Here is a 20,377-nt window from a genome sequence, read left to right as displayed (position 1 = left end):
CGAATAATCGATTATAAATTTCCGATTAAACCTCAAATTAATCGAATAATAATACCAATAGAATGACTAGAAAAACAAAATCCATAAAAATGATAAATAAAAATTAAATCATGCTGTATAAATGCTAAATTAATCGAATAATCGTTAAAAATTTATTCGAATAATCGATAAGTTTTTTCAAATAATTTTAAAAAATAATATAATAATGATTAAAACTATAAAATAAATTTTTTTATTAACCGAATAATTCTGAACATATTTCGAATAATCGATTATTTTTTTGAATATTTGATGAAAATATTGAAAATTTGTATAAGAATTTTATGACATAGAAAAAATTTCTCAAAAAATCTAATAAATTTTCGATTATTCGGCAAATTAATCGAATAATCGTTTAAAATTATTCGATTAATTTTTTGGAATAATCTTTAAAATTATTGAAAAATATAATAATTAAAGTAAAGAATAATTGTTAAAATTTAGCGAATAATTAACAAAAAACGTGATAAACTCCTTCTTCTATTATGTGTTCTAAGTATTTTTCCCATAATTAATGCACTTGCTATAATATTCTCTTATTCTCCTATACAATTTAAAATTCCTGCTGCTTGTAATTTGTTTATAAATCCATTAATACCCATTTATCATGTATACAACAAAATCTATTGTTTAAAAATTATTTAAATTTCTCATTGTTCGAATACTAAGTTTTTTTTTGTGCTGCTTCAATTTTGTGGTTTCTTCTATATGAAAATTTTAAAACGAAATTAGAATTTTCTCATACATATTTGTTTAGTGCCAGGGAGATTTGATTTAAATGTGGTATTATTAAATAAAACTTATATTAAAATTTATTAGTACATGATTAGGTTGGCATTTAAATGATTTTAAAACACCCACAATATATGTATGGATGTATAATGAGAGAAGAAAATAGTTTTGAGTTTTAAAATCATAGCTACAGAAGAATGTTTTAAATGTTTCCATTACAAAACTATTTTAAAAGATATTTATTTGTCTTAATACAAATTTTAAAATTATTGAACAAATTACACCCACATCAAATTTTTTTATAAATTTGTTGTGACTTTTGTTATAATAATTTCGAGTTTCTTAATTCCATTAAAAAAGCCTAAATTATTTCGAATATTTTGTTCGAATAGTTATTAAAATTATTCGAATAATCATTTAATTTAAATAAATTTATATTTATAAATAGAGTCGAATGATATTCAGATATAAATCTGATTTTTTATTCGAATAAATTAAACAAAATATTCGGTTAACCGTTTAAATTATTCGAATAATCGTTTATATTGTATCCAATTTTTTAATCTTATTCATTTATTTAAATCGGTTACTTATTGAAATTATTCGAATAATTGTTTAGTTTTAATGAAAATTTGTTGAATTTTTTATACAAAGATTCAGATAATATTCAGGTTTTTGATTTTTTTTTTTAATCGAATCGATTAAAAAAAATATTTGTAAACCCGAATCGTTATTCGGTTACTTATTAAAATTATTCGAATAATTATTTAATTATAATTAATTTTTTTATACAAAGATTTGGATTATATTAGTTTTTTTTTAAATCGAATCGATTAAAAAAAATATTCGTTTACCCGATTAAATTATTCGATTTAAGAATTTTTAGAATTTATTAATTTATTAATTTAAGCGATTAGTAATTTATTTTGTTCACTGAATTTATTCGATTAATTTTAAAAATAATTGAATATCCCTATTAAATTATTCGAATACCTGAACCGTTATTCGGTTACTTATTAAAATTATTCGAATAATTGTTTAATTATACTTAAATTTTTAAAGATTCGGATAATATTCAGATTTTTTTTTATCCGAAAAGATTAAACAAAATATTCGTTTACCCGATTAAATTATTCGATTTAATTTTTGAATTTATTAATTTAAGCGATTAGTAAATTAATTTGTTCACTGAATTTATTCGATTAATTTTAAAAATAACTGATTAACAATATTAAATTATTCGAATAATCGCTTGATTTTAATTAAAAGTTTCGAATTAATGTTTAAATATATTCGAATTCTGTTTTTTTATTTGCATTAATTATGAAAATTATTCGATCAAACGATTAAATTATTCGATTAATCGATTAAAATATTCGATTAATTTTTATTTTATTTTTCGAATTTGTTAAATTTTTATATTCAGCTACCCGATTAAATTTATTCGATTGCTTGCTTAAATTATTCGAATAATCGTTGAATTTTTTAAACAAAATTTTATGTTATTCATAACTATATTCGAGTTATTCATTTTTAACTACTGTAACTGACAAATTTAATCGATTACTTTATTAAATTATTCGAATAATCGTTAAATAATTAAATTATTCGAAAATTCATTGAATTTGTATTAAATTTTTCATAATTATTTCTGAAATGATTCACACAATTAATTATTTCATTCACTTGCAAGAACATTTATTCGATTCTTTAAAGAAAATTATTCGAATAATCGTAATAAGTGCAGTTAAATATATTTCACGCCATAGCTTCTTTTTAAATATTATTTTTTTCTTAAATTCCATTGGATTTTTTTTTCATGTTCCTGCCTCACACACATGACCTTTACACAAACAACAACACCTTTAATTGAGTTTTATTTTTGCTACAGCAAGTAAATCAAATAAAACCCGGCAAAAGTTTTAAATTGAAAAATAACAATAAATATTTTTGTTTATCAACATATTTTTCTTACAAGATGCTGAAGAAAATCCATCATAAATACTGTTTATTTATCAATTCTTCTTATATTCGTATAGCTTTTGTAAATATTATAAATTTATGTATAAATATTATTGTACACATTATGTAAATTATTATATATTGAGGGAATTACCTGCCTACATTGTTATGATTTCATTAACAACTAGAAAAAAACCCCAATCATAAAATTTTCCTAGGAATTCCCGGTCAATGTACGTTTGCTGATATTTTACTTTATGTTTGTGTGTCATCCATCTCTTTATAAGGCTACAAATTATCATACAGATGAGTATTTGAGTTGATGGGGGTTTGGTTTACCACCCATTAATTGTGATGGATGTGGCATGATAGAAGCAAGAAATAGCAAAACAACTAACTGACTCACCTTTGGCTAGGAATCATCATCATAATCATCATATTCAAACACATGTAGGGATTTATGTAGATGAGGCACAGTGTTATGTAGTATATGAATGAATTCTATATTTGTTTATGTACCATGATGTAGTGCGTATGAGTACTTTTAATTTTTTTTTTTAATACAAATATTCATTACTCATACGCCTCTTTAAAATTGTCTATTTTTAAATATTAAGTTCTAAAAATACATTTGTTGTTGATTTAAATCAGCAATAAAAACCATATTATGTGCTTTTTATAAACTTATAAATTCAATGTGAATAATTGGCAAAACAAATTAAACAAAAAACATTAACATAATTGAAATTCCTTTAGAAAAAAGTTTCCAAGTTAATAGTATTTATATTTTTGAAGAAAATCCAGCAGGTGTTAAATTTGTTTATGTTTTTAGCTAAAGTTGTATGTTATAATATACATTTTGGTTTGAAATTATCGCTTATTTGAAAAATATATTCGAATAATATTTTATTCGAATAATAAAATAATTCAAATAATCATTCGAATAATCGTAAAAACCGATTAATCAATCAATATTTGATTATTCAGTAATTTTTTCCATAACCAATTTCATCGTTTTACATTATTTAGTTCAAAAACTAAACGGTTATTCGAATAATCGTTCATATTTTCGAATAACTAATCATTTCTGATTGTTTCTGTTGTTATTTTAGCAAATATTAAAAAAGGTCAATTAATTTTGATATTTGAATAATATATATTAAAAAATTCGAATAATCGATTAATTGTTCGAGTAAACAATTTTTAATATTTGTGAATAAATAGTAATTGTTTTATTGTTTCTGTTTTTATTTTAGCAATTATTTCAAATATTTAAATAAATTTTGAAATTATTCGAATAATCGCTAATATTTTTGAATCAATCTTATCTTACTAATCATTTTTGATTATGTCTGTTGTTATTTTAGATAATATTGAAAAATTTCAATTAATTTTGAAATTATTAATTATATATTAAACAATTCGAATAATCGAATAATCAATTTTTAATATTTTTGAATAACTAAGCAGTTTTTAATGTTTCTGATTTCATTTTAGCAATTACTTAAAATATTTAAATAAATTTTGATATTATTCGAATAATATATATTCGAATAATCGTTAATATTTTTTAATAACTATTAATTTTTGATTGTTTATGTTTTTATTTTAGCAATTATTTAAAAAAATTTAAGTAATTTTGAAATTATTTATTATTCGAATAATATGTTAAAAAATTCGAATAATCGATTAATTTTTCGAGTAAAAAATTTTTAATTTTTTTGTTAACAAACACTAAAAAAATATTGTTTTTGGTTTTCTTCAAATAACCGATTAAAAACAGTCGATCATTATTCGAATAATGTGTATCGGATACACGAATAAACGTAAGGTAAAAAATATTTAAATTATTTGCAATAAATTTTGCAAAACAAAAGAAATGTTTTTATTCTTATAGATTACTCGAATAATCGATAAAGATTATTCGAATAATCGATTAGGGTTTCGAATAATCTATTTTTTATTCGTGTTAAAAATATTTTAAAACTCGCAAAATTAATTAAGGTTTTACTATCTAAAAAAATGGATAATTCGAAAACTTAATCGATTATTCGAATAATATGTAATCGATTATACGAATATAAGTCATTATATCAATAGAATTATGTATTAAAATAAACAAAATAATAATTATTAGAAAAATTTTACCGATTATTCGAATATATTAAACGATTATTCGAATATTTTTTATACGTTATTCGAATAATCGATTATTAGAAAACTTCAAATAATTTAAAATTAAAATAAACAAAATAATAATTACATTTTAGAAAAACTTGATCGAATATTCGAATATATTTAACGATTATTCGAATATATTTTATATGGTATTCGAGTAATCAATTATTAGAAATAATTTACATTTAAAAATTGCTAAAAAAAAAAAATATTCGATTATTTTTATTCGAATAATCGATTACTTTTTCTCAATATGTTTTTTGTTCTAAATACTTATTTTAAATTTTAAAGATTATTCGAATAATCGATAAAAATATTCGATTATTTTTATTCGAATAATCGATTACTTTTTCTCAATATTTTTTTTTTGGTTTAAATACTTATTTTAAATTTTAAAGATTATTCGAATAATCGATAAAAATATTCGAATATTCTATAAATTTTTTTCTAGTAATTTGTTTACTTTAATAATTCATTTGCAATTTTATTCATAAATTCGATAAAAAATATTATACGAATAATCGATTAATTGATGAATTAATTTTAAAAATGTTAAAAAAAAAATTATTCCAAATTTATTCGAATATGTGAATCGATTAATCGATTATTCGAATAACCGATTATTTCCCATAAATACAAATTAAGCTTCAAATACTGGATTTAAGCCGGGTTTTATTCGATTAATCGTTTAAAAAATATTCGAATAACAAATATTCGATTAAACGCTTGATTTTGTTTATATTATTCTGAAATAAATTTTTAAAGCAAAAAATTATAGGTTACTCAGAAATATTAAGCGATTATTCGTTAAAACTATGTTTAGTATTTTCGATTAATCGTTGAAAATATTCGAATAATCGCTTGATTTTGTTTATATTCTTCTGAAAAAAATTTAAAAACAAAAAAAATTTATTACTCAGAAAAATTAAGTGATTATTCGAATATTAAGTCGAATAATCGATCGAATAACCGATTATTTATCATAAATACTAATTAAGCTTAATATACTGGATTTTAGCCTTTTTTTATACGATTAATCGTTAAAAATATTCGAATAATAAAGTCAATTTAATCTTTCTCATTTTGTTTTATAATCATAAAAATTTACGATTGAAGTAATTTAAATTGTCTCCCTCCCTTGTTAAAGTGTTGTCTCCTTGGAAATGATCTTGTGTTTTCATTGTCAGCCATAATAATTGTTTGTTTTTTCATTCTTTTCTTTTCTTAGCTTTAATTGAATTTTTTTACGACTACACTTGATGTATTATAAATAAAAACTGATTAAAATAAAAGTTCAATAGAGTCATAAAAAATCAATTAGCATTAAAAATCAGCTACTCTATATTGCACAATATATTTATAGATAAAGAAACTATAAACAAAAAGTTTTATAACTTAAGAATAGGAAAAGAAAAATATGTTTTCAATTAATTTAATAATTAAATGAAAGAAATAGTTTTAAAAAAACCACTGAAAGAGGCCATTTTTAAATAGGTTGTATTTAAAGGTTGGTGTCTGTGCTAAGATTAACTAAAATATTTCAAGTTCAAGATCTTTTAATGAAAACGACAAAATTTATTAAAATTTTTAAGTATTTTGATGCTTGAAAGTATGATCTAACATTTGTTAATATTTTGTATTTAGGTTGTATTTAAAGGTTGGTGTCTGTGCTAAGATTAAGTAAAATATTTCAAGTTCAAGATCTTTTAATGAAAAAGACAAAATTAAAATTTTTAAGTATTTTGATGCTTGAAAGTATGATCTAACATTTGTTAATATTTTGTTTAGGTTTCAACAAAATATATTTAAAAAATTTGGGTAATAAATCCAAAATAATTTTTGTTTGTGTTTGAAAAATATTTGAAATTTTTTTCCCAAATTTATATTCATTCATTAATTCTATGTCTAGTAATTTAATTTGTTTGCTTAATGTTTAAAAACATTTTATTTAATCATAAAATCGAAGAAATATTTCTGCAAAATTGTTTATAATTTGCTTCTTTTTTTTAACAAATGTTTGCTGGCCTCTTGTTTCATCACAACTTTTAAAATAACTGCTGAATAAGTTTAACAAATATTTGGTTTCATTTCAAATTGTTTAAATAAAAACCATACACGCGTTCTTTTTTATTGTTCAGCTTCTAAATCAAAACATAAATAATACATTAAAACAACAATTTGTTTATACTAAAATAAGCTAAGAAAATTAAATTAAACTAAAATTTAATAATAAAAACAGCTGTATGTTTTTATTGGAATACAATTTTTATGTTTTTAAAAACAAAATTAAGTTAAATATTTTAAAAATACATATATTTGTAATTGAAAGTGTGAGAGAGCTTGTTGATATTTAACAAAATCAAAGAATTTTTATGTTTTTTTTTTTTACAAAAATTTGTACATTTTTGCTGTAATTGTTTAAGAGATTTGTTTGATTTTCGAATAAAATGTAAGGTCAGTTCTGTTGTTTTTGTAATGAAATGTTATTGTAAATCTATAATAATGTAATTTTAATATAAATGTTTGTATTTCTTTTATATTCTGTGGCAATTTGATTTGTTAAATTACCAAACATTTGTAATAAAACGGTAAAATTACTGAAATTATGGAATATTTTGTAAAATTTTATTTGTAAATGGGGAAATTTTTGTTGAAATAATGTTTCATCTGGGAAAATCAAGAGATTTTATGGCAAATTTTCCATTCTCTATGAATTTTAATAACTTATTATACTTTATAATGACTACTAGCTACCGCTTGCATTACTTAGAGGTAGTTTAGTAATGTTTGGCCTATAATTTGATATATAAAGAATTAATATGATTTAGCTGGAAGTAATAAAGGCTCAATATTAAAGCCATTACTTGGTAATCAAAGTTATTGCTGGAATAATATAAAGAAAACTAGGATTTCATAACCCTAAATTAAATTTAACACCTTTGGCTGATCACTGTTTGACTTTATTAAACAGTTTTCTATAATTTTTTATTTCAGCTGTTTAAAGCAATTTCTTTTCCATAGCTCCCCTCATTTCCGGTTGAGTTCAAAAAACAAACTAGCAATTTTTTGTGTACTTTTAATTGCGTCACCTTAACCATTAGACCAAAAAGAAAATGTTTTTCTACTTTTTGTTTTCCTCTCCAACATAATAGTATTATTTAAACATATTGCGTCTGCAAGTTAAACTACAATGTTTTATGTCATCAAACAATATATTTGTGTCTGAAACAGGAAAAAAAAAATAAAACAAAACTTGACAAAGTTTTTTTAAAATGAAATTAATTGACCCTGAAAATATGTTTTCTTTTGAAACTATACAAAAATAAACAAATTTTTACGTCTTATGTTTGTTTATTTTTCATTAATTAAAAACCATACATCATATTTTAATAATTGAAAACTATATAACATTTTTGTTTAAAAAATTTCGAAACACTTATAAACATTTTTTATAGTTTTTAAAAGAAATAATATTTAAATGAAATGAATGGTAAAATCTATGTAAATCTGTGTTTAAAATTTAATTAAAATTGCTCTCAGAATTAATATTTTAAAGAGAAAAGCCAAGATCATATTTAAAACCTGCTTTAGCCTAGACACCAACCATTCACGTGAGACAACTCCGGCAGTTTGTGTAAAACACTCTCACGTGCTAAGTACGACTTTGTAATAAAATATTTTTTATTTATAAAATTTGTCATTCATCTAAGTAGCTAGGTAATGAAAATCAGCAAAATCAATGCAGTAGAAGAAAAGTTATAAAACAAAATGTGAGACAACCTCGAAAATATTTTATATTTCCATTAACTAAATAAATTTTTCTATATAACCGCTTAAATTATTCGAATAAGCTTTTCAATTTAACAAAATTATTAAGCAATTTTTAAATTCAATTACTCGATTAAGATATTCGATAACTTATTAAATGAAATTCGGCTCAAAAGAAATAAAGTTACAAACCAAAATGTGAGAAGACCTCAAAAAATTATGTAAACAAACTAAATATTCGGTTACTTGATTAAATTATTCGAATAATAAAGTAAAGTTTTTATTTTTAATATACATTTTAATAATTTTCTACAAATTAATTGACTGATTTTTAAATTTGGATACTCGATTAATTTATTCGATTACTGAATAAAAGACAAGTATTTTTTCTTCATTATAAAATTAAATATTCCTAAACAAATTTAGAATTTTTTTTTTATTTTATTCGAATAAAAAATTATTCGGTTACTCGATTAAATTATTCGAATAATTTTTTTTAGTTTTTATAAAACTGTTCAAAAATATTAATAAATGTATTCACTTAATTGGTATAATAAATATTATAATACGGTTACACGCTTAAGTTATTCGATTAAAATATGACCACATTTTGCAATTGTTATTTCTTTAATTTATTTAAATATTCCCCAAAAAAAATCATAAAATTTTTTATATTTTAATCGATTAAAAAAAATTATTCGGTTACCCGATTAAATTATTCGAATAATTATTTAGTTTTTTTATGAAATTGTTCAAAAATATTAATAAATGTATTCACTTAATTGATATAATAAATCTTATAATATGGTTAATCGCTTAAGTTATTCGATTACATATTCATTACAACATGACCACATTTGGCAATTATTGTTTTTTCTTTATTTCTTTAATTTATTTAATTATTCTTAAAAAAAAAATTATTGTATTTAATCGAATAAAAAAAATTATTCGTTTACCCGATTAAATTATTCGAATAATTTTTTTAGTTTTTATAAAATCGTTAAAAAATATAAATGTATTCATCTAATTGATATAATATAGTTTATAATTCGGTTACTCGATTAAGTTATTCGATTAAAACATAATCACATTTTGCAATTGTTATTTTTTCTTTTAATATTCCTAAAAGAATTACAAAACATTTTTTTTTATTTTATTCGAATAAAAAAATATTCGGTTAACCGATTAAATTATTCGAATATTTTTTTTTAAATTTTCAAAATAAATCAATCAATGAAAGAAATTATTGGGCTCCACGATAAAATTATTCGAATAATAATATGTAATTTGGTTACTCGATTAAATTATTCGAATAATTTTTTTTTAAATTTTTAAAATTAAATCAATTAACAAAATCATTCGGTTACCAGATAAAATTATTCGAATAATCTGTAGTCTTTAGAAAATTGTTCAAATATATGTATGTATTTGCCTAAGCAATTTTTAAAATCGAATACTGATATAATTTATTCGATTATAGTTGAATGGTTAAATAAACTATTCGGTTACTCGATTAAATTATTCGAATAATTGATTCATATAATCGTTTGGTTTTTCAAAATTATTCGAATAATTATTAAAAATTTATTTTAAATCAAATAAAAAAAATTATTCGAATAATAATTATTCGGTTACTCGATTAAATTATTCGAATATTTTTTTTTGTTTAATTTTCAAAATTAAATCAATTAACAAAATTATTCGGTTACCCCACAGAATTATTCGAATCTTTATTCTTTAGAAAATTTATCAAATTCTTTAGAAAATTTGTCAAATAAATTTGCTTAAGCAATTTTAAAAATTGATTACTGATATAATTTATTCGTTTATATTAGAATGGTTAAATAATCGGTTACTCGATTAAATTATTCGAATATTTTTTTTTATAATTTTCATAATTTATTTATAAATGTAGTATATAATTAAACAATTTTTAATTCATTTAATCTAAACCTTATTAAATTACTGATTATACTCTTTACTGCATTACACATTTAACTACAACTCCTTGTCCTGTTGCTTGTATTGCTATTAATAACTATTAATAGCAGTAAACATGTTTTTAGCATTTGTTATTAAATTATGAACTGTCTAATCATTATTTGTAACATTTTATTAAGACTTGTTAATTTCTTCTTTTAAATTCACGTCTTTCAAATCTCATAGAGAATTTGACCCTTCTTTACAGAGTTAACCTTTTAAATACTTTTAATTATACAACTTAACTTGCTAGTCTGCCTACCGTTTCTCTTAAATGCCAAATGTCTCTAACAACAAACAATAAATTGAATAATTAATAAATCCCAGCAACAATTATAATACAACACCTACGCATTTGTTTTTATTTTTTAAGTTTAGTTTAGAAGGGGGTGTGTAAAGTACACCTCCATTCAGATACCCATGGGATTTATTGTAAAACGCATTTGTTACCTTAAAAAGGTTACAAAAATATGTAGGCTAGAAAAAAACAAGTTTCTTTTGAATTTTCTTTTTTATTAACCATAACAAGCTGACTTGTTTAAAAAGTATTTCGTAATATTAAGATTTTTCTAGAGTGGAAACTTTTTGGTGCAAAAAATTAAAACTGATTCCCTGGTTAATAATTGTCATAATTGTGTGAAATAAACTTTTGCATTGTGTTTTTTTTTTCATAATTTCTAGGAAAATTCAAACTTATGTTTCCACAAATACATGGTATTCTTAGAAAAGGATTGGCCGAGTATTACCCTATGCAGTTATTGCTTAGTTGCTGCTTTATGACGTATGATTGTGGGATATTTAAAATTTCCTATTATATAAGTTTGTCGTTTGGTATGTAACATTTAGAAATGTTGAACAAAGTCCTCTAATAGTATGTATGAATTTATAAGATTCTTATGTAATTTTTAGTGTGTGTAAAACGCTCTAATGTTTTTAATAGAAGACCAAAATAATTGTAAATCTCTTAAAGTGTTTATCATTGTCCTAGACTGTTTGCTATTGAAAATCAGCAAAATCGAACCAGCAGAAAATAAATTATAAACGAAAATATGAGACGCTCGTTATACTCTGATTACACTGTGTGTAAATTTTGAGTCATGGAAATATAACCATATACGGACACCACTACGTGATAAAAGACAAAAATAGACCCTTGTCTCCCAGTTTTGCCCAAAGTCATGCACTTTTTTTATGGGCCCCCAAAGATTTATTTCTAAATTTATTTCGAATTTTTTAAAGTTTTTTGCGATTTTGATCTTGAAGATGAAGTTTTTTTGATTTTATATGTTTTTATGACAAGGGCTACAACTTTGCCTTAGAGAGTAAATCAAAATTCCGAACTTTTTGCAAGATATGAGCTTGAGAAAATTTTCAAAAATGACCCAGAGGCCCCAAATCTTTGGGGGCCCATAAAAAAAAGTGCATGACGTTGGGCAAAACTGGGAGACACGGTCTTTTTTTTTGGTCTTTTATCACGTAGTGGTGTCCGAATATGGTTATTTTTTCGTGTTGCGGAGGTAATGTGTTATGGAGGTAATGTGTGAAAGTGCCATCAGTGTTGAAACGAGTTGTGATTTTATGTAATTTTAGTTGCTGGGTGTTCGAAATTCCCCCTTAACTATATTCTAGCATATTATTTTGTTTTTTATTGTTAAATGCAAAAACTTTTTTAACAATTTATTAATAATACTGCTGCTTATTATTATGTAGTTTAAAAGCAAAACTTGGTATCAAGTAAATGAAAGTTTTTGTTGCTGTTCACCAAACCTGTTTATGAAATATTATGAAAATATGGCGTATATTTCTTTTACTATTACGGTAATAATTATTTTATAATAATAATAATGTTGATGATTTAAGTACATATCACAGGTTGTGCAAACTATTAGCTTAATTTAGCTTATAAAGGGTGGCTGGCAAATAAATTATTATTAAAACATAAAGTTGTTAAAAGGATTTAAAAAATTACGTCTTAGCTAAAACCAAACTTATAAGAATAAATATGTATAAAACTGATTACACTCTGGATTACTTAGGGACGCTAAAGTGGCAATAGACTCTTTAATAGATTATTTCGGTTGATTAGAATAAAAACTTGCTTAGTAAAGGGAAAAACAAGTAAGAGAGCTAAATTCTGCTGAATCTTATATACCCTTCACCAAATTATACTTAAAAATATTTTTATTGTTTTTTTTTTCAATGTTTTTTAAAAAAGTTTTTTCCAAATTTTTTTAATTTTTAAAATTTTTTTTTTTTGGAAAAAGAATTTGAGACGAAAAAAAAATTTTTTGATGAAAAAAAAGTTCGGGTTAAAAATTTGTTGACCCATTGTAGCTCCAACTTATTATATATAGTCTTATATACATCGTTGCTATGGACATTGTAATATCTATCATTAGATATCCATATTGTCTATATTAATGACTTAGTAATCCAGATATAAATCAAAAATAGGGCAAAAATCGAGGTTGTCGCGGTTTTTTTCCTTATATCTCAGCCATTTGCGGGCCGATTTTGTCGATTTTAAATAGCAACCGAACCGGAAGAATTCCCGATTGATGTATGAATCATATATGTAAGTTATTTGGGGGCAACGGAAAGTTGTTTTCAACATACTGACGGACATATATAGACTTCGCTATCTATAACGATCCAGAATATATATACTTTATGGGGTCGCAAATGAAAAATGTAGAAATTGCAAACGTATTGACACTCATGGCGATGTGTATAATAATACATTTAGGATAGGGAGATTAAGTTAAGGACTCTAATGTTTTGGTTGACTCTCCGCTAGACTACCGGGGATGTATAAAGTAGACAATTGCAGTAAAATTATTAAATCATAAAGTAAAATGTGGAAAACAGTTTAAGCTGTACTATACTGAAAATTACTTAAGGACACTACAATAAATATGTATTGACTCTTCAATAGTTTACCTAGGATATGTAAAGTAACCAATTGTCTAATATTTGTGTTTCAAAGAACTAAGGGCCAAGAAAGTAAAATATGGAAAACTGTTTAACATGTACTATACCGTAGATTTCTTAGGGACACTACAATAAATATGTATTGACTCTTCAATAGTTTACCTAGGATGTGTAAAGTAAACAATTGTCTAATATTTGTGTTGCAAATAACTAAGAACCAAGAAAGTAAAATGTGGAAAACAGTTTAAACTGTACTGATCTGTTGATTACTTAGGTTCACTAAAGTAAATATGTATTGACTCTAAGCTAGTTTACCTAGGATATGTAAAGTAACCAATTGTCTAATATTTGTGTTGCAAAGAACTAAGAGCCAAGAAGGTAAAATGTAGAAAACTGTTTAAACTGTACTATATTGAAGTTTACTTAGGGACAATAGAATAAATATATATTGACTCTACAATAGTTTACCTAGGATATGTAAAGTAACCATTTGTCTAATATTTGTGTTGCAAAGAACTAAGGGCCCAGAAAGTAAAATGTGGAAAACTGTTTAACATGTACTATACCGTAGATTTCTTAGGGACACTACAATAAATATGTATTGACTCTTCAATAGTTTACCTAGGATGTGTAAAGTAAACAATTGTCTAATATTTGTGTTGCAAATAACTAAGAACCAAGAAAGTAAAATGTGGAAAACAGTTTAAACTGTACTGATCTGTTGATTACTTAGGTTCACTAAAGTAAATATGTATTGACTCTAAGCTAGTTTACCTAGGATATGTAAAGTAACCAATTGTCTAATATTTGTGTTGCAAAGAACTAAGAGCCAAGAAGGTAAAATGTAGAAAACTGTTTAAACTGTACTATATTGAAGTTTACTTAGGGACAATAGAATAAATATATATTGACTCTACAATAGTTTACCTAGGATATGTAAAGTAACCATTTGTCTAATATTTGTGTTGCAAAGAACTAAGGGCCCAGAAAGTAAAATGTGGAAAACAGTTTAAGCTGTACTATACCGTAGAATTCTTAGGGACACTAGGTAAATATGTATTGACTCTTCAATAGATTACCTAGGATGTGTAAAGTAAACAATTGTCTAATATTTGTGTTGCAAATAACTTAGAACCATGAAATTAAAATGTGGAAAACAGTTTAAACTGTACTATACTGTATATTACTTAGGGGCACTAAAGTAAATATTTATTGACTCTACGCTAGTTTAACTAGGATGTGTAAAGTAACCAATTGTCTAATATTTGTGTTACAAAGAACTAAGACACAAGAAAGTAAAATGTGAAAAACAGTTTAAACTGTACTATACTGAAGATTACTTAAGGACACTACAATAAATATGTATTGACTCTTCAATAGATTACCTCGGATGTGCAAAGTAAACAATTGTCTAATATTTGTGTTGCAAAGAACTAAGAGCCAAGAAAGTAAAATGTAGAAAACTGTTTAACCTGTACTATACCGTAGATTTCTTAGGGACATTAAAGTAAATATGAATTGACTCTTCAATAGTTTACCTAGGATATGTAAAGTAACCAATTGTCTAATATTTGTGTTACAAACAACCAAGAATGTAAAATGTGGAAAACAGTTAACTGTACTGTAGATTACTTAGGGACACTAAAGTAAATATGTATGTATTGACTCTTACCTAGTTTACCTGGGATGTGTAAAGTAAACAATTGTTTAATATTTGTGTTACAAAGAACTAAGAGCCAATTGGCCAATATTTATCAAGAAATTAAAGCATTGGAAACGAATAAATAAGTATTTATTTAACAGATTATGAAGGAGTTATTACTAAACTACTTCCAAGTAATGTATAAGGTAAGCAGTAGCTATTACAAACTAGGTCAAGAAATTAAAGCATTGAAAAGTATTAGATAAGTATTTATATTTTATATTATGAACCAGTTATTACTAAACTACTTCTAAGTAATTTATAAAGTAAGTAGTAGCTAAAACAAATTATGTTAATTGCAAGTTATTAAACAAATTTTTTAATTATTGATTTTTTATTTATTATTTATTTACATTTCCATAAATTCATCTCATATCACTTTATAAATTAAAGAAAATAATTGTTTCCTATTTTCTTTTTTCTTTTGCAGTTCAATCAACATATTTTTCAAAATTTAATGCTGAAGATTTCATTTTTGGAATTTCAAATATTTGACACAATTATTTCATAAGCTTCAACCTAAATACATCACATGAACATTGTGATGTGCTCTAGAAATGGAAAATAGATCCCTTACAGAAAAAAAATATAAAAAGAAACAGACAATTTTCTTCAAGCACATGCTGCAATATTATGATTTTTTTTGCTCTCAATATTCAAACAAAAATTTTGGCCAACTACAATGGATCAGTTTTTTTGTTTGGTGTAAGATTTTCCAACTTAAGATCATTTTACTTAACATATTGACCTCTTTAAAATGAAAATACAAGAAGATATCTGTTTTTCTTTAAAAAAAAATAACACATGTAAGTAATGCAAATATTTTTTTGTTATAAAACATATTTATGAGAAATGCCTTAATTTATTTTTAAAATGTTGTAATTTTATTTTCACAAATTACATATTTCTTTATTAAAGTCTTAGGTATCTTGTCGCCAAATTCTTTTTATATTTAAGTTTTTTCAAGATCTTTCTTTCATTCTTTTCCATTTTGTAATAAGCCATCACATTCCTTATATGTTTATTTAGCCATTTCCACAGCTGATAATGAAGTTGTATGTTTGTTCCAAGTGTTTTTTTTGTATTGAAACAAATCCATTCTGAAATTCCACAGCTATTTTTGTAAGTTTTTAGGAAAAACAAGCAAAAGAATTAAATTAATCGGCGGTCATTGTGGCGCCCATATTTCGCATAAAAGTGGAGAGCATTTTTTAATACAAAAGATATTTTTGTTGTTTTTGATTTTTTTATCGTTTAAATTGTTTGGCTAAAGAACAATAAACGAGGGGTGCTGCAAAAGACTAGGAAAAGTTAGAGAAACAAGCTGTTTTTTAAAAGTTGGATAAATTGGATTCGAAGGACCATTTTTTGGAATATGTTTACATGTACAAATCTTGCTTTATTTAGAGTAAAGAACCTCAGTATTATATAACTGAGTTAAATCTTGAAATATTTAAATGTTTTTAAGTTAAGAAGAAAGAAAAATTATTATATATGGCTGGAAGGACCAAGAGTAAAACTCAAAATTTATGAATATCTAAACATTTCAGATCACTTTAAATTTATTTTAACATGATTCATAATAATTTCCATAAATCAACCCTCGTTGTCTTGCTCACATTCTCTGTTTATTTTCATTTTACAGCATGCGTCAGTTTCAAAATTTTCTTTTTGTATTCTATTCGATTCGATTCTCTGTGTTTCGTTTTGTGTCAACACTTTAATATTTATTTTTCGTGACAATTTTTTTTTTGGATTTTCTTTTAGATTTTTTTAAAACGTACCCCAAAAAAATATGTTTATTTTTCTTTCTTTTTGAAAAACGTAAGCAAAAACAAAATTTAAACAAAAAAATTGCGCATTATATGCTGCTATTTTTATTATTAAAGATATTTAAAAAAATAAATAATTTGGAATCTACATAATATTCCCCTACAATCCCAATAAATTTTATTGTTAAAAAAAAACATAATTTATGTTTAGGGAAAATATTTCGGTCACGCTTTGAACGCATGTGGGGTTAATTAAAAATGGCAACAAAAAAAGCAAATAGTAACTAAATTTATATTAAATAATAAAAAAAGAACTAGTTATTAAAAAATTAAAAAAAAATATAGTTTCTAATAATTTAATTAGAAAATATTTAGATTTTTGTATTTTATTTTTAGTAAATTTAACATAACATGCTTTAACATTTAACAGATTTTTGCTTAAAAGTCGTTATACCTACATTTTTATTTTACCAATTTCAATAGATTTTCATGTAATTTGAAATATCTAAAAAAAAGAAATTGAAAATTAGAAAAATTTCATAAAAAATTAGATTTTATAACAATTTTACTATTAAATACAATTAGAATAGTAGAAATGGTCCTTCGAACTGAAATAAGAAATTTAATTTTAAACTTAAAGTAACATAAATGCCTATTAATATGTTTTATTATATTTTAAAGCTGTTATTGACATTTCTAATAATTCAGTTTTTGTATGGTCCTACGAACCAATCGTAAACATACATTAGCATTATCTTTTTAGCTTCTCTAATTAAATTCTACAAAATTTGCAGTAGCAAAATGACTAGTTTCGGTTCGAAGGACCAATTATTTAGTTGAGTAAATCTTAGTTTGTGCAGTAAGATCAAGAAAAACGGAAATCTTGATGAAGTGACTATAGAATTTTTATTATTTTTAGATCTCACTTTTATTTACTATTGGACTTTGTAAAGGTCCAACTTTAAACCTTTAATTCGAAAGTAAATTCTGTTGCAGTATTTTACATTGTCTTGATGTATTTGTTTAATTAAATTCGACAAAATTGCTTACTTCTATATCATACTCAAATAAATGGTCCTTCGAACTGAATTTATGTGTTTTTGCTTTAAAACTTTCAACAAATGTTCGAAGCACCATTTATTTGAGTATGATTACTTAGGTAAATCTTACATTGTTTTGAAAGATTATTTAGAACTTAAAATAATTGTAAAACGGTTTTTTAAGTTTAAAACCTGGAGATGCTTTTTTCCTTTATTGCGAAGAAATTCCAACTTTAAGACCTGTAAAACTGAAGGAAATTTTACATTCTTCAAATAAAGTCTACAAAATTCTTTACTTTCTGGAATATTATAAAAAAGACGTTGAAATTCGGTTCGAAGGACCATTAGTTTTTGTATTTTGCTTGGGTAAATCTTAAAAATCTTGAGAAGCTATGGAAAAATTTTAAATTACCTCTCTTTTATTACATTTTCAAAGAAAGTCCAACACCTTGTCTACAAAATAAAATTGTTCTTTATTTTTAAAAGTTTTTGGGACAAAAATTATAAAAAATAAGGTCCAAAAGTAAAGATTTATTAGAACTTAAAAAAAATCTTGAGAATCTGAAGAAAATGGTTAAAATATGTAGATAATTATTCCTTTTGGCTCTCTTTTATACCATTTTTTAGTAAAGACCAACTTTAAGGCCTTGACAGTACTGTCTTGATTTGGGTCTTCAATTTTGATCTACAAAAATACACTTTTTCTTTATTTTTAAAAGTTGTGGTGACAAAAGTTGGTTCGAAGGACCAACTAATTAATCTGTGGTAAAGATTTATTAGAACTAAGGACAATTGTTTAAATTTTGAGGAAATTTTTTATTTTATTTTTGTTTCTCTTTTAGTCCAACTTTAAGGACTTGATTTGTAATTTTAATTTAAATCTACAAAATTTATTTTATCTTTATTTTTAAAAGTTGTTGGGACAAAAAAAATTATAAAATTCGGTTCGAAGGACCATTTATGTATGTATGTTTACTTAAGCACTAAAGCCCTAAAATTTCAAACATTTTATTGGAATGCAAATATAAGTTTATATATGTTTTAAACTTGAAAAATATTTGAAAAAATTAAATATATTTCAAACAAATAACATGAGAATTGAATTTATGTTTAATTTTTTACTGGCTAATGCAATTGATATAAAGTGTAATTCAACTATATTTCAATTGCTTGACACTGGACTCAAGGCTTGAATTACACTTGTTTTCAACTTGAATTCCAGCTAAAATGCTTATTGGGATTATTTAATAGGTACAGAACTGAGGTAAATTGGGTTCAAATTATTAAAAGTTGTAGATAAGAATTTGTTTTATTTTGGACTCGAAGGACCATGTATTCAATTTATTTTGTAAATTCACTTTTGCTTTGTATTAAAATTTGATTTTATTTTCAATAACTGTATTTTTTGATACCATTCATTAATTTCCCAAAATAGTACTTTTTCCACAAAAAATAAAACAAATTTCTATAATTAATTTTGTCAAAGTACTTTTGTACAAATGTAAATGTTTAAATGATTTTCGTTTCAAAAAGTATTATATTTATCAAAAGTACTTTTTTTTATCAAAAGTACTTTTTTTTTATCAAAAGTACTTTTTTTATCAAAAGTACTTTTCTTAAAAAAGTACTTTTTTTCTCAAAAATACTTAAAAAAATAAAGTGTATTGCATCACAAATAAAGTGTATTCAAATTCTAATTTAATTTCAATAACATTATTTTTTGATATTATTCATTAATTTCCAAAAATAGTACTATTTTTCCAAAAATAAAACAAATTTATATAATCAATCGGTTATTAAAGTAATTTTGTCAAAGTACTTTTGTACAAATATAAATGTTTAAATGATTTTCGTTTCAAAAAGTATTATTTTTATCAAAAGTACTTTTTTTATCAAAAGTACTTTTTTATCAAAAGTACTTTTCATAAAAAAAGTACTTTTTTTTCTCAAAAATACTTAAAAAAAAGACTTTTGCTCCACAATTAAAGTGTATTAAAATTTGAATTTAATTTCAATAACAGTATTTTTTGATATTATTCATAAATTTTCAAAAATAGTGCTATTTTTCCAAAAATAAAACAAATTTATATAATCAATCGGTTATTAAAGTAATTTTGTCAAAGTATTTTTGCAGAAATGCAAATTTCTACAAAAGATTTCAAAAGGAAAAAGTAATTTTCCTTTAAAAAAGGAAGAAAAAGTACTTTTCCTTAAAAAAGTACTTTTTTCTCAAAATATTTTTTTCTCTCGTTTTAAAAAGTGTAATTTTCCTT

General features: G+C 23.3%; 1 protein-coding gene across 2 annotated transcripts in view; it reads right to left on the bottom strand.

Moving 5' to 3' along the window:
- LOC135951923 (ras-related and estrogen-regulated growth inhibitor-like protein) overlaps window positions 1–20,377 on the bottom strand; it is a 60,651-nt gene that overhangs the window by 30,193 nt on the left and 10,081 nt on the right. Inside the window, exon 2 of one of the 2 annotated variants that reach the window (XM_065501671.1) lies at window positions 17,523–17,569. The exons of the other annotated variant lie outside the window; for it this stretch is intronic. The gene's annotated coding sequence lies outside the window, so the exon portion shown is untranslated. The remainder of the gene's footprint in view (window positions 1–17,522; window positions 17,570–20,377) is intronic. 2 annotated transcript variants of the gene reach the window in all.

The sequence above is a fragment of the Calliphora vicina genome, chromosome 2 (genome assembly GCF_958450345.1).
Source record: "Calliphora vicina chromosome 2, idCalVici1.1, whole genome shotgun sequence".
NCBI classification, from domain to species: domain Eukaryota; kingdom Metazoa; phylum Arthropoda; class Insecta; order Diptera; family Calliphoridae; genus Calliphora; species Calliphora vicina.
This window is presented reverse-complemented; position numbering and strand designations above follow the sequence as displayed.